The sequence below is a fragment of the Neovison vison genome, chromosome 7 (assembly GCF_020171115.1).
Source record: "Neovison vison isolate M4711 chromosome 7, ASM_NN_V1, whole genome shotgun sequence".
NCBI classification, from domain to species: Eukaryota; Metazoa; Chordata; class Mammalia; order Carnivora; family Mustelidae; genus Neogale; species Neogale vison.
In genome coordinates, this window is record NC_058097.1 from 44,195,090 (window position 1) to 44,211,677 (window position 16,588).

The 16,588-nt window shown below is 41.6% G+C and overlaps 2 pseudogenes; both read left to right on the plus strand.

Moving 5' to 3' along the window:
• Nucleotides 1–1,593: 1,593 nt before the first annotated feature.
• On the plus strand, nucleotides 1,594–2,324 carry LOC122911616 (annotated as a pseudogene).
• Nucleotides 2,325–8,139: 5,815 nt separating this feature from the next.
• On the plus strand, nucleotides 8,140–15,115 carry LOC122911615 (annotated as a pseudogene).
• The last annotated feature ends 1,473 nt before the right edge of the window (nucleotides 15,116–16,588 follow it).

Sequence of the window (16,588 nt, forward strand, 5' to 3'; positions counted from 1 at the left end):
TTTTTTACTTATTTATTTTTAAGTAATTTCCACACCCAAAGTGGGGCTTGAATTCATAACCCCAAAATCAAGAGTGGCATGTTCCACTTACTGAGCCAGCCAGATGTTTTTATTTTTTTAACAGGAGGAAAAAAAAAAAACAGTTTTATTTTGTGCACTGGAGGCTCAATAATGAAATTGAGATGTTCTTAATTTTTAAGTTGATGTTTAATGGAATTAATCCATTTAAACTACTAATGATTATTGACAAACATGAATAATTTTTAGTTGCCTAATGTTCTTTCTGTATTTTTCTCTTTCTTATTTTCTTTTACATTTACCTTTATTTTTTCTTTTATCACTTTGGAAATTTTTCACTCTTGTTTGAGTCTATAAGCTGTTAATATAGAAATAGAATAAGCATTTTAACTTAAAGTCCAAATTTAATTGATACTTAGAGTTTTCCACTGACATTTGTTAGAATTCTTCAATTTCAGGGGCGTCTGGCTGGCTCTGGTTGTTAAGCTGGACTCTTGATTTTGGCTCAGGTCATGATCTCAGGGTCCTGAGAGCGCCAGGTGGGGTTCTTCACTGGGTGTGGAGCCTGCTTAAGATTCTCTCTCCTTGGGGCACCTGGGTGGCTCAGTGGGTTAAAGCATCGGGCTCTCTGCTCAGCGGGGAGCCTGCTTGTCCCTCTCTCTCTCTCTGCCTGCCTCTCTGCCTACTTGTCATCTCTATCAAATAAAGAAATAAATAAAGATTCTCTCTCCCTTACTCTCTGCGCTCCCCCTACCCCATACCCACATGTGCATTCTCTCTCTAAAAAAAAAGGAGCTTCAATTTCAACCTGGCATCTCCACCTACTGCCAGGTGGTGGCTGTTGATGGAACATGTACCCCATGAATGATTGTAAGGCCCTTTTGGCTCCCCAGCCAGATGTCACTCCAACCTGGATCTGGGCAAACCTGTGCAGGTAAGAGGGAAAGACGAGGATGATGGCTTTAGGGAAGCAGAAGATGCTGCCATCAGCTTTGTGTTGTACCAGATCAGCTCATGTCTGGACCACCTGGAAGAAAACCTCTACCTCCACGTCTGTCTCTAGGAGCTGCCTGAGTCCAATTGGCAGACCATGCCTTGAGTTCCAGTCCAGCTCAGGGAGGACCCTAGGCTCCTCTAGCTCCCAACCAGGACCCAATCCTTCCACCCTGGGCTAGGCTTTGGCCATGAGTACTCAGCCCCTGACTTAGATACCTTCTCAAGGCCTGGCCTACAGGTCCCCTAGTAGGTCTATCTGCCTGGGCCACCCTTCTGGTACTCCCCTTGGGGTGCCTGGGCCCGCCCCCACCATACCTGGGGCCAGGTATGGGCGTGTGACCACCCACCTTGCCTGCATGTCCAGTTCCTGGCTACTCCCCCACTCTGCCCAGGCCTTGAGTGTCTACATTAAGCAGATCTCAAACACCAATGAATGAATTTTTAAAAAATGCTTCCACTTCAACCCTCCCTTAAAAGTTGCTATGATGGCCTTCTACACGATCACGCTGAGCTAGTACCCGCGCCTGGAATCGGGTCGCAGCCCCAGCCGTGCCTGCCGCCTGCCACTGCCTCCGGACCATGGACCCCCGCAAAGTGAGCGAGCTTCGGGTAAGCAGGATCCGAGCGTTCTGCACACCAAGGAAATGCGTTTCCTGCGGGAGTGGGTGGAGAGTATGGGGGGTAAAATACCACCTGCCACTCATAAAACTAAATCAGAAGACAGTATCAAGGAAGAAAAACCAGATAGTAAGAAGGCGGAGGAAAACATAAAGACAGATGAACCATCAAGTGAGGAGAGTGATCTAGAAGTTGATAATGAAGGTGTGATTGAACCAGATACCGATGCCCCTCAAGAAATGGGAGATGAAAATGCAGAGATAACCGAGGAAATTATGGATCAGGCAAATGATAAAAAAGTGGCTGCCATTGATGCCCTAAATGATGGTGAACTACAGAAAGCCATTGACTTGTTCACAGATGCCATCAAACTAAATCCTCGCTTGGCCATTCTGTATGCCAAGAGAGCCAGTGTCTTCATCAAATTACAGAAGCCAAATGCTGCCATTTGAGACTGTGACAGAGCTATTGAAATAAATCCTGATTCAGCTCAGCCTTATAAGTGGCACGGGAAAGCACATAGATTTCTGGGCCATTGGGAAGAAGCAGGCGCATGATCTTGCCCTTGCTTGCAAACTGGATTATGATGAAGATGCTAGTGCGATGCTGAAAGAAGTTCAACCGAGGGCCCAGAAAATTGCTGAACATCGGAGAAAATATGAGTGAAAACGTGAAGAGCAAGAGATCAAAGAAAGAATAGAAAGGGTTAAGAAGGCTCGGGAGGAAGAAGCCAGACGACAATCAGGAGCTCAGTATGGCTCTTTCCCAGGTGGCTTTCCTGGGGGAATGCCTGGTAATTTTCCTGGAGGAATGCCTGGAATGGCGGGGGGATGCCTGGAATGGCAGGAATGCCCGGGCTCAATGAAATCTTAGTGATCCGGAAGTTCTTGAAGCCATGCAGGATCCAGAAGTTATGGTGGCCTTCCAGGATGTGGCCAGAACCCAGCGAATATGTCAAAATATCAGAGCAACCCAAAGGTTATGAATCTCATCAGTAAATTGTCAGCCAAATTTGGAGGTCAAGCATAATGCCCTTCTGACAAATAAAACCCTTGCTGAAGGAAAAGCAACTTCGATCACCTAATGGATGTCGCAATAATACAAACCAGTGTACCTCCGACCTTCTCATGAAGAAAGCTGGGGTGCTGTGAAGAGAGTCCCTATCCTCTCTGCTCCCATGCAACTGAAACATTCTACAATGGTTTGCCATTAGGGTATTCATTCAGATAATGTTTTCCTACTAGGAACTACAGACTTTAAACACTTTTTAAACCTTAAAATATTTAAAAACATATTAAAAGGGTGTGTTAGTCCCTACATTTTTCTTTACTAATCATTTCAGTTTTTTTCCTTTGGATTAATTGGGCAAGGAAGATATTTCAGTGTGGAAGATTCATTGCTCAGTTATAACGTGTGAAATAAAGGGTTATTAGTGGGAGGCAAATAATACATTAAAATAGATGAAGTTTGAGTTGGAGATACGGTTTCTGAAGCATTTTGACTTGTCTTTTTAAATGCTTTATTTTTTAAACACAATTTATTTTGATAGAACCATTGGGACCACCAGTATTGCAGTCGGACCTGGGTAGGGACCGGAAGTGCTTGGCAGGGCAGCAACAACCTTACTCCTTTTATATAGTGTGCACCCTTGTGCAGATGCACTTAAATCTTACACTGTGGTGAAGGGATGATTTTTATAATGCTGCAGTAGACTTGGATTACTTAGCTGTGTTCTTGTCTGATATAGAAGATAAATGTTTTGCATTATTTCCACATAGGGGAAATAAGGGAATACCTTTTTTTTTTTTTTTAAATATTTCTGTGTTTAGAGTGACCTTTCCTGGTCAGAAAATACCCATCTCTTTGTGTGCTTTCTGCTTATTTTCATGTCCCCCCTTCTCCCCTCCCAGTACTCTTTGGGCTAAAGATAGTCCTTTTCACTGGCGTCATCACTATTATCATCATTCACAGCATAATTGTGCAAGTATATGTAATGCTGGGTTTACTATGTAATACATATAGTGATTATGTAAGGTAATACCCATAACAGTTGTAGTTTCTTACTTGGCCAAGCGATTGCATATTTACATGTTAGGTTTCTGCTTCGGTGAGATCTTAACCATCTCAGAAGATGTTGGAAGGAGGGATTCCCTTTGATGTTCAGTCTTCTGAGGAAATACCTGTTGCAGTTGGAGTTTATCTGACATTATTCATCTTCGTAGTTTGGAGGGTATGAGGTTTGAATTCATTGATCTACATAGAGGGGAACCAAATTTCTTGATCCAATATGAATTATAAAATTGATGAGATCCATGGTTCTTCATTGTGGGGTTGATGGCATTATGAGTGTTCTTATCAGCTCTTGAATACTGCACCATATCCCCCACCTCTCCTTTTTTCCTTCCCTCTCCTCCAAGGATAAAGAAATGATGGATTTTCTGTTGTACATTCAAATCTCAACACTAATTAAGACTAAGTCTAGGCACTGTACTAGGAATCGTTAGGTTTCTACCTTTCCAATTTAACGTGCTGGTGTTCAAAAACAGTTGCCAAGGGATGAGACCCTCTATACTTTGCTTATTTGAAGAATCAGTGGTAGGAGCAGTGAAGAAAATTCCATGGAATAATTTCTGAAATAGCACATTTCTGAAGTCATAAGTAAGTTGATTCAGGTTCTAACCCTTTATACAAGCAAATAGAAATGCATCTGTTATTTAAGTGAGAAAAGGCTGTATGCTAACTGAGCATGCTTTTTAAATCCTTTAAAAATACTCAGCATATAAACTTGCGTTTGAGCTTGTCAGTGGTTTTTTTGTTGGTAATGTGTGTTCTCTCTCGAATTTTCTATTTTTTTTTCTCTCGAATTTTCTAATGTGTGCTGTGAATAACCCGAGAAGACCAGTTCCTTTTGGGTTCCTTATTTGATTACTTTTTACTTAATTATATATTACTTAAGTACATTCTAACATTGCAGATATTACCGTAAGTGGGTAAAAGTAAAATTGGTTTTCTGAAAAAAAAAAAAAAGTTGCTATGATGTAGTTCCTTGATACTTTTTCCTTTAATTTTTAAGGGATTTTTCCCTAAGATTTTCATTCATTAATTTGAGAGAGAGAGATAAAACATGAGCAGAGGCGAGAGGCAGAAGGAGAGGGAGAAAAAGACTCCCCACTGAGCAAAGAGCCTGACTTGGGGCTGGATCCCAAGACCCTAAGATCATGACCTGAGCCAAAGGCAGAATCTTAACCATCTGAGCCACCCAGGTGCCCCCCTTTTATTTTTAATTGAACAAATTAGACATTATAATAGCAGTTCACACAGTAAATGGTAAGATATATACAGGTTATATAGTAGGAATAGTTTGCACGTTTTATCATAAATATTTTATTGGTTTTTATTTTGTTTTCTATTTTCTGTTGAATTATTCTCTGCCTTAATCTTTGTTATTTCCTTCTTTCTGCCTTTTGTTTTGTTTTTAAACTAATCTCTATACCTAACGTGTGGCTCTAACTCACCACCCTCAGATTAAGAGTCACACTCTAACTACCCAGCCAGTCAGGCACCTCTGCTTTCTTTATTTTTAGTTTGCCCTACTTTTATTGAGATCTTTCTTTTCAGAAGCAAGTCATGGTTCACCTCCCCTTCCAATTTACCCAAATTCCCTACTCCTCTCTAACGCCCCTTGGAGGTGAACCGTGAGAGACTATGGACTCTGAAAAACAGTCTGAGGGGTTTGAAGTGGCAGGGGGGTGGGAGGTTGGGGTACCAGGTGGTGGGTATTATAGAGGGCACGGCTTGCATGGAGCACTGGGTGTGGTGAAAAAATAATGAACACTGTTTTTCTGAAAATAAATAAATTGGAAAAAAAAAAAGACTCCCAGCAATTCTATAGGAGAAAAAAAAAAAAGAAGAAGCAAGTCAATCTGTGTGGCCCGTCCTTAAGAAAGAGTTACACATTCCAGAATTTTTAAGGTCAATTATAACACTTTTATTTATTTTTTTTAAAGATTTTCTTTTGTTTATTTGACAGACAGAGATCACAGTAGACAGAGAGGAAGGCAGAGAGAGAGAGAGGGAAGCAGGCTCCCCAATGAGCAGAAAGCCCGATGCGGGACTCGATTCCAGGACCCCGAGATCATGACCCAAGCGGAAGGCAGTGGCTTAATCCACTGAGCCACCCAGGCGCCCCAATTATAACACTTTTAAAAACTTCGATTAAAGGGGATGCATTGGGCTCCCTGCTCAACAGGGAGCCTGCTTCGCTCTCACCCTCTCCCTGCTGCTCCTCCTGCTTGTGCATGCTTGCATGCTCACTCGCTCTCTCTCCATCAAATAAATAAAATAGTTTTAAAAATAAATAACCTTATAAATCTTTAATTTTTCATTTGGATCTAGGCACTCAAAACAGCATGTGTGGGCAAGAACCTTGTCTGTGATGCTTTAGGATCTTCCTCTCTTGCTCCCCATTAAAGAACTTCCAGAAAGTCAAAAAACCTTAAATGTTCTTAAGGGGAGCATAATATTTGTAGGCGTTCAGCTAGACCTCAATTGTGAAATTTAAGAGTTTGATTTTTGTTTCTGTCTTTCTTCTGTACCTGACCAAGAGGACAGAAATGCCTCCTGGCCTATTGCCTAGTTGAGGGGAGTTATTGAGGACCAGCAAGAATTTCAGGGAAAACCTAGTAATTCATGATATTTTTCTGATATATAAGGAAGAGACCAATGATGCTAATGAAAAGAATGTGGTAGCCTATGAAAAAATATATAAAGAAAATGAGGAGAAAGAGCCTGCTAAGGACAGTTTTAGAAATGGTAGGTGTATAGGATTATTCAGGAGATTCGTGAGCAATACATCTAAGAAATGATTTAATGAAAGAGAGAAGTGACTGAAGGAAACCAGAATATGTCACCTCTAAATATGCCTCCTTAACATAAAAGTTACTCTGAGCTGAAGGCAATTAAGAAGATATAAACCCAAGGGTGCCTGGGTGGCTCAGTGGGTTAAAGCCTTTGCCTTCAGCTCAGGTCATGGTCTCAGGGTTCTGGGATCGAGCCCTGCAACGGGCCCTCTGCTCAGCAGGGAACCTGCTTCCCCCTCTCTCTCTGACTACTTGTGACCTCTGTCTACCAAATAAATAAAATCTTAAAAAAAAAAAAGGAGATGCAAACCCAGAAAGAACTCCCCATTTTCTGCCTAAAGGCAAAAAAATTATTTTGCAGGAGACAGACTCCTACTCACCCCAGAGAGGGCATCAGAGGAATCTGCAAACAAACCCTACTCCATTTGTTTCCTCTTGATACTCACCTTCCCACAGTTTGCTGCTCTTGGAAGCCTAAAACTGCTTTCTTTGTCCTGTCATTTTCTATAAACTTATTCTTTGTTGACGATGGTATATAATCTGGAATTCTAAGCCACCTATTTGAGCTGTTTTTGTTTTAGATTTCTCCTGGGTGATACCTGCTGCCCATCTCGATAAGCTGTTTTTCTGCTGTTAATCTTGTCTTTTATTACAGGGGTCTCAGCCAGCTGCTCAGAAGTGTAGAAGGAAAATTACTTTTCCACCCCTACATATTCAAGAAGTCTTAGGTTGTGGCTCCACTATGTTTTTTGACTACTTTATTGGTATTTGTGAGTGATTAATTTTTTAGTCTCTGCTCCTTTTTCTCTTCAGGGTATTGACCAATATTTTAAGTGACAGACATTAAATTAAAGCTTGTTTGTCCATTTAATGTTATAAATATTTCCCCCAAATTCATGATGTTGTTTTTGGTTTTGCTTTATTTACTTATACTATTCAAATATTTGGGGTATTTATAAATAACCATAAAGATTTACGAATAACGATTATGTGAAAATTCTCTCTCTCTCTCTCTGGATTCCTCCCCTTGCTTATGTTTAGAAAACCTGTAGCCTAAACCAAAATAATAAAAATATTTACAAGATATTTCTTTAGATTTTTTTTTGCCATTTCTAATTAATTCAGTCCATCTTTAATGTTTCTAAGGATGAAGAATGCAATGGAATGAAGAATGTCACGTCACCTTTATAGATTAGTCATTTCCTTAACACTTCATTGGACACTCTAGACCTTTCCCTGTAGTATAAAAGTTGACATTACATACATTACTGAACAGGCTGTCTTTATTTCAGGGGACACAACAAACTCAGCATCCCACATTCAGATGCTCACACCCTGGCAAGCACACCATGGTCCTCGGGGCCACATCACTGACCCTCACAACAGGGCGGACCCTCACACACACGCCTGAGGCCTTGGAAGAGAAAAGCTCCGCAGTGCCCTTCTCAGAGCTCCCTGGTCGGGTATCAGCCGGACTCGCCTTCTTCAAGCAAGCACAACCGGGGTACCAACCCTTCGCCTCAGGAGTTGGCCTCCAGCAGGTCTGTCATGTGCGCTTGCGCACGGCCAGGCCGGGCGGCCACTCCCAGAAGTCTCCCCGGCTCTCGTGCGGGGCGTGCCGCTTTACGTCACAGGATTTTTACGACCCTACGCTCCGTGTTCCACGGTGCGCGTCGTGACTGGGACCTCGGGCTCTCTCTGCGTGTCCCTTGTTGGGCGCCGCGCGTGAGTGGCCCCAGTGTGAGGAAGACGTCCTTGTGGGCCGCCGCGGAAAAGGCTGTGCGGACGCAGCGTGGAGTCCGTGTAGACGGCAAGTGGCGGTCCCCTCAGGCCTGTGGGTGCTCGAGCCGCAGAGGAGGGTGCTTGCGCCCCTGTGAGAAGGACGGAAAGGGTGCGTATTTATGGGAGGCGGAGCTAGGGTGCAGTGGTAAGACTAGGATAGGTGCGTGGTTGCTCTCCTGTGACGGAGACGTAAGGTGCGTGTCGTTCATCTGAGCTTGGGTTGTGGTAGCTCTATGGTGAGTGGCCCTGGGACCGCTGGCTCTGGGTTCGCTGCCGCTTCCTCCACCTTCCTGTCAGCCACGTGTGACTACTACAGAGAAGTGACTGCTGGCGGGCAAACATACTGAGACCAGCTATTAGGACGGGAATTTTAGATCATGAATTATCCCGACACTGGCTTCTAGGAACGTGTGGATAGAGAGACTCCAAGAATAGTATTCCTTCCTGGGACTGTCCTTCTTGGGAGTTTTCTGGGGTCCATTTACATACCTGAGAATGTCAGCATTCTTTGAGCCCTTAAGGAAGAAACCACGTGTGAACAGTCTTGCTTCATTCTGGTTAACACGTCTGAGGTCACAGCGGTTGTAGCCATAGAACATAAATGCTCAGTACCGTAGTGACTCTGATTATTCCCGTTCAGGTTTCTGTAGTTAAGCAATGAAAACGTGAGTTTGTGACGTGTGTTTACAAGTTAAGGGACCGAGCCAGAATTCACGTGACCAAGACCAGGATTTCTTAACAGGGGTCCTTTGTATTTATAGGTGTAGAGGGAACCACAGCTCCCTGAAATCGTGTAGATAATTGCTGCGTATATTTGGAAACTTTAATTTTCCCAGGGTGTACATAATCCAAAAGATTTACACCTAGTTTTATCTAGAAACAAAAATTGCTACACATTGAAACGATTTTGCACAAAATTAGTGATCAGGATGATGGGGATGGTTGAGAAAGCCCATGACATCAATGAGAGAATATTACGCAGGTGATGTAATTTCTGTTTATACAAATTAGTTATTTTAAGGAAAGAGACTGTTATCTAATGAAACCATCTTTATATTTATTGGATATAGTAGTTAAGAAAATTTTAGGGGTGCCTGGGTGGCTCAGTTGGTTAAGTGTCTCCCTTCAGCTCAGGTCATGATCTCAAGGTCCTGGGATTGAGCCCCATGTCTGGCTTCCTGCTCAGCAGAGGGTCTCTGCTTCTTCCTCTCCCTCTGCCCCACCCCTTGCTGGTGTGTGTGTGTGCCATTTCTCTCAAATAAATAAAATCTAGAAAAAGAGGAAAATTAAAATTATATATGACGTTCATATTTAAAAATAGAATTTTGTAAAACCCTTTTGGGAGGATTATATCCAAAATGATATTTTATTTGGTTATTCAGAGAAGAATGGAAGGTATTGGACAGTTTCTGTGTACTCAAAAAACTTTCCTGCCTATTTTATGTACATATTGTTGTTAATCTGCAAAGGCCATTTCCCTTCTGTTAATGGAAAAATGTTTATAGTGAAATGTATCTGATTATATTCATGTGGTACAACTAAAGGCTGTTAAAGAACAGGTAAGTAGTAGTTGTTTCAGTCACTGATTTTTCATGGCAGGCCTAGTATGTACAGATGTTTTAATTATTTTTTTTAACTTTATTTATTTATTTGTGAGAAAGAGAGTACAAGCGAGGGGTGAGGGTGGCAGGGAGAGGGAGAAGCAGGCTACCTGCTGAGCAAGGAGCCCCATGCATGACTCAATCCCAGGACCCTGGGATCATCATGACCTGAGCCAAAGGCAGACACTTGACTGAGCCAGCCACCCAGGCATCCCAGTACAGATTTATTTTTGTTTTTCAGATTTTATTTATTTGACAGACAGAGATCACAAGTAAGCAGAGAGGCAGGCAGAGAGAGAGGGAGGAAGCAGGCTCCCTGCTGAGCAGAGAGCCCAGCTGGGGGCTCGATCCCAGGACCCTGAGATCATGACCTGAGCTGAAGGCAAAGGCTTTAACCCACTGAGCCACCCAGGCGCCTCTAGATTTTTTTTTAAATGTTGAAAATATAGCCTCTGCCGTAACAGTGACTTAAAATATTTTAAATACTTTTGAATATCCTTATGTTGTGTTTATTATAATAAAAATAATGCAGACTTATTGCAAAAGAAATTAATGTCCTAAGAATTTTTTTTTTTTTTTTTTTTTGACACAGAGAGAGACAGCAAGAGAGGAAATACAAGCAGAGGGAGTCGGAGAGGGAGAAGCAGGCTTCCCGCTGGGAAGGGAGCCGGCTTTATCCCAGAACCTTGGGATCATGACCTGAGCCAAAGGCAGATGCTTAATAACTGAGCCACCCAGGTACCCCTAATGTCCTAAGAAATTAAAAAAAAAAAATCTCACTGTCTAAAGTAATCACTTTTGGGGCGCCTGGGTGGCTCAGCAGATCCCAGGGTCCTGGGATTGAGCCCCACATTGGGCTCTCTGCTTCCTCCTCTCTCTCTGCCTGCCTCTCTGCCTACCGTGATCTCTGTCTGTCAAATAAATAAATAAAATCTTTTAAAAAAAGATTTTAAAGTAATCACTTTTAATATTTTGGTGTATGTGTTTCTAGTTTATGTGTGAACATTTCTTTGTGGCTTTGTTTTGGCAAAACATAATTGGTGAAATAAGAGAGACAAAATTCTACTCTTAGTTTGAAAAAGAAATCTAGCCCAATCATGGGTTTCCTTGTACCTCTGTTTGTTAGGGAGGAGGAAATGCCAGGGACCTTCTTCTTTGAAGAACACTTAATTTTCACATCTTAGATATTAGGAATGTTGTTCAAAATCTTATTGTGGCACCAAATTATTAAATAATACAACCTTTCATAATTAATAATTTAGGCTGTGGCACATGCCTGTAGTCACAGCTACTTGGGAGGCTGAGACAGGAGGATCATTTAAGTCTTTAAGAAAAATTATATTTTCACAAAGGTAGGAACTGAAATTTTTAAAAGTAAAGAGAAAGCTCAAGGAGCACAAATTTTCTATGAGAAAAGCATAATGCAGGAGAATTAATTTCCATGTGTAATAATGGATTAAGGTCGTGTAATGACTTTTGTTTTCAGTAGTGATAAATAATTTATATCAGCCATCTTATACTTTTTAGTGTTTATATAGATTGTCTTGTTTATTTTTTTAAGATTTTATTTGTTTATTTGACAGAGAACACAAGTAGGCTGAGCATCAGGCAGAGGAAGAGAGAGAAGCAGGCTTTCTGCCGAGCAGGGAGCCCAATACGGAACTCAATCCCAGGATCCCAGGATCCCAGAATCATGACCTGAGGCAAAGGCAGACACTTAACCAACTGAGCCACCTAGGCACCCCTAGATTGTCTTATTTATTCTTCAAAACAGTCATATGTTGTAGGTGATACTCTTTTTTTTTTTTTAAGATTTATTAATTTATCTATTTGACAGACAGAGATCACAAGTAGGCAGAGAGGCAGGCAGAGAGAGAGGAAGGGAAGCAGGTTCCCTTCTGAGCAGAGAGCCCGATGCGGGGCTCGATCCCAGGACCCTGAGCTCATGACCTGAGCCGAAAGCAGAGGCTTTCACCAACTGAGCCACCCAGGCGCCCCAGTAGGTGATATTCTTAAACTTCTTTGCTCATTTTGTAATAAACAGAGGCACTGAGGTATTATTATTAACCCTCACAGCTTAAAGCTCATTTTCAGTTCCTAGAAGTCAGCCAATAGAGCCTGTATTCTTAATTTCAACACAATATCACCTCCCTACATTATGCATACCTTTTAAAAACTGTCTTACTGAGTTAATATTGTTTTCTTTCTTTTTAAAAAAAAAAGATTTATTTATTTATTTATTTATTTGAGAGGCAGAGATCACAAGTAGGCAGAGAGGCAGGCAGAGAGAGAAGGGTGGGGATGCAGGTTCCCTGCTGAGCAGAGAGCCCAATGTGGGACTCTATCCCAGGACCCTGGGATCATGACCTGAGCCGAAGGCAGAGGCTTTAACCCACTGAGCCACCCAGGTGCCCCAAGTTAATATTGTTTTTCAGCATTTCTTTTTTTTTTAAAAAAAGATTTTATTTATTCATTTGACAGAGATCACAGGTAGGCAGAGAGGAAGGCAGAGAGAGAGGGGGAAGCAGGCTCCCCGCTGAGCAGAGAGCCCGATGCGGGGCTCGATCCCAGGACCCTGAGATCATGACCTGAGACAAAAGCAGAGGCTTAACCCACTGAGCCACACACAGCCACACACAAAAACAAATGTTTTTGATTTGTTGAAAAACAAACGTTTTTTAGCATTTCATATGGATTTTTTTTTTTCTAAGATTTTACTTATTTATTTGACAGACCGAGATCACAAGTAGACAGGCAGGCATAGGGAGAAGAAGGGAAGCAGGCTCCCTTCCGAGGAGAGAGCCCGATGCAGGGCTCAATCCCAGGACCCAGGGATCATGACCTGAGCTGAAGGCAGAGGCTTTAACCCACTGAGCCACTCAGGCACCCCTTCATGTGGATTATTATTGAAGCCACAGTGTGTCACCATATTGCAGACTATAATATTTTAACCTCTTGGCTTCTGTGAGAAAGTTACCTTTTTAAGTTTTGGTTATCAAAAATTATTCTCTGATGAACATCTTTGTGCATATGCCCTACATACTTCTATAGTTATTTCCTTTTAAAAATTTTCCTAGAAATGGAATTTTGTGGTTAAAAAAATCAGACTTTGGTTAAGTGCCTACAATATGCTAGAGCCAGAAATTTTGGGCTTTGGAGTATTAAAATCCTGGATAGCCGGGCGCCTGGGTGGCTCAGTGGGTTAGGCCGCTGCCTTCGGCTCAGGTCGTGATCTCAGGGTCCTGGGATCAAGTCCCGCATCGGGCTCTCTGCTCAGCCCGGAGCCTGCTTCCTCCTCTCTCTCTCTCTGCCTGCCTCTCTGCCTACTTGTGATCTCTCTCTGTCAAATAAATAAAATAAAATCTTTAAAAAAAATTAAAAAAATAAAATAAAATCCTGGATAGCCATAGTTGCTTCCTTTAAAATGCTTATTATCTAAAATGAGGTAAAATCTGAATGGAAATAATTGTAAGGCAGTGTGTGGTGAAGACCACTGGAAAGATTTAGGTGACCTACTTTGTGAATACAGGAAAGACACACCAGTGTATCTATAGCAACAGTCAGGATATAAACAAAATATACCACTTCTATGGAATATCTAAGGTAATAAGTGGATTTTGTGCTGTGACCTTTTTTTAAAAAGATTTTATTTATTTATTGGACACAGTAAGAGAAATCACAAGTAGGCAGAGGCAGGCAGAGGGTGGGGGGGGAAACAGGCTCCCTGCTGAGCAGAGAGCCCGATGCGGGGCTCGATCCCTGTGCCCTGAGATCATAACCTGAGCCAAAGGCAGAGGCTTAACCCACTGAACCACCCAGGCGCCCCTGTGCTGTAACTTTTATACTCAGTTCTCCTCTTAATTTTGTTAGAGGTAAAGTAAAACTAATAGGATATCAATTCAGTTGCTGTCTGGGGGACATGGTGGCTTAGCTGACACGTTTAGAAACCAAATAAATCGTTCTGTCAAGAAGACGAAATAAAGCTGTACTAGAGCATCATCAGTTTATACAAAAGATTATACAAAGACTGCTTCCTATTTCCTCTAGACAGAACTCCATCATACTTGAGAGGAAATGATAACATGAGTTCAGATATGGGATCCAAAGGAAATAGACAAAACTGTTCAGTAAAACTAACTTTAGTTAACAAAGGACTTTCTTGAATTCTCCTTTTCGGATATCTTCCTGTTAAAAAATAAAGAAAAAGTCCTTTCTGCCCGTGGACGCCACTGAGTAAGCATCGTTAAAGTCTCCCCTCCCACCACTGTCATGTCTAAATCAGAGTCTCCCAAAGAGCCTGAACACTGCGGAAGCTCTTCCTCGGAGGTCTGAGCTTTGAAACAACCAATGAGAGTCTGAGGAGCCATTTTGAGCAATGGGGAGCACTTACGGACTGTGTGGTAATAAGAGATCTAAACACCAAGTGCTCCAGAGGCTTTGGGTTTGTCACATATGCCACTGTGGAGGAATGCAAGGCCACACATGGTGGATGGAAGGGTTGTGGAACCAAAGAGGGCTGTCTCAACAGAAGATTCTCAAAGACCTGGTGCCCACTTAACTGTGAAAAAGATTTTTGTTGGTGGCATTAAAGAAGACACTGAAGAATATCATCTAAGAGATTATTTTGAACAGTATGGGAAAATCGAAGTGATTGAGATCATGACTGACCGAAGCAGTGGCAAAAAGAGGGGTTTTGCTTTTGTAACATTTGATGACCATGATTCTGTAGACAAGATTGTCATTCAAAAATACCATACTGTGAATGGCCACAACTGTGAAGTAAGGAAAGCCACTCTCTAAGCAAGAGATGGCTAGTGCTTCATCCAGCCAAAGAGGTCAGAGTGGTTCTGGAAACTTTGGTGGTGGTCATGGAGGTGGTTTTGGTGGGAATGACAACTTTGGTCGTGGAGGAAACTTCAGTGGTCAGGGTGGCTTTGGTGGCAGTCAAAGTGGTGGATATGGTGGTAGTGGGGATGGCTATAATGGATTTGGTAATGATGGAAGGAACTTTGGAGGTGGCAGAAGCTATAATGATTTTGGCAGTTATAACAATCAGTCCTCAAATTTTGGGCCCATGAAAGGAGGCAATTTTGGAGGCAGAAGCTCTGGCCCTTATGGTGGTGGAGGCCAATACTTTGCCAAACCATGAAACCAAGGTGGCTGTGGTGGTTCCAGCAGCAGCAATAGCTATGGGAGTGGCAGAAGGTTTTAATTACTGCCAGGAAACAAAACTTAGCAGGAGAGGAGAGCCAGAGAAGTGACAGGGAAGCTACAGGTTACAACAGATTTGTGAGCTCAGCCAAGCACAGTGGTGGCAGGGCCTACCTGCTACAAAGAAGACATGTTTTAGACAGTACTCATGTGTATGGGCAAAAAAACTCAAGGACTGTCTGTATTTGTGACTAATTGTATAACAGGTTATTTTAGTTTCTGTTCTGTGGAAAGTGTAAAGCATTCCAATAAAGGGTTTTAATGTAGATGTTTTTTGCACCCATGCTGTTGATTGCTAAATGTAATAGTCTGATCATGATGCTGAATAAATATGTCTTTTTTTAAAATGTGCTGTGTAAAGTTAGTCTACTCTGAAGCCATCTTGGTATACTACCCCAACAGTGTGAAGTTAGAATTCCTTCAGGGTGATGCCAGGTTCCATTTGAAATTTGTTTGCAACCTGCTTGGGCACAGAAGCCATTGTCTCCACAAACCTTGGTGTAGTTGAACTGACAGTTAATTTGTTGTGACCTGGAGTTCATCATTAAAAGGTCACCCAAGCAAAGTCCTGGAGTTTATTTGGTTATTAATAGGATCATTGGCACATCCTATGCAATATATCTAAATTGAATTATGGTATCAGATAAAGTTATAGATGGGATTAAAGTTTGTGTATCATCCATTATCATGTGTAATCAATAAATGATTTATATTCTCTTGAAAAAAAAAGAAAAAAGATATATATTTCAAGTTAACCTATGGTCATTGTTATATAAAGTAAGCTTTAAAAAGAAAAAATCAAGAAAGTGCATCTCGGTGCCTCAGTTGGTTAAGTGTCCGACACTTGATTTCTTTTTTCTTTTCTCATATATATTTTTTAAATTAACATATAATGTATTATTAGCCCCAGGGGTACAGGTCTGCGAATCGTCAGGCTTACACACTTTACAGCACTCACCATAGCACCCACCCCCTGACTCTTGATTTCAGCGCAGGTCATAATCTCAGGGCCTTGAGATCAAGCCCTGAGTCGGGCTCAGCAGGGTGTCTACTTGAGATTTTCTCTCTCCCTCTGCCCCTTCCCACTATGTACTTACTGTTTTTTTCTCTCTCAAATAAATAAATCTTAATAAAAAAATAAATAACAAAAGAAAAATCAAGATCAAAAGAAAAAGAAAAGCACTGTTAAAGAATGGTCCCATAACTTTCCAGACTTTTTTATCTATTGATTTCAATTGTCTGTTTCTCTGCCACTTTTTCTCTATGCTGATTGATACATTCTTTGGTTTAAAAAAAATAATAATTATAATGGTCAATCTAATTATTCTTGACAGTGTATCTGGAATATTTCTCATATCCTTAAATATTTTTCCCAACTTCACATTTGATACCTACTTTGTATTGTAGTACAGTGATGGTTTGTCATATATTTAACTTGTAAGTTTTCTAGGCTTAATGTACTGATGTTCCATCTCCAGTGTCTTTACCAATTTCACTCAGTTC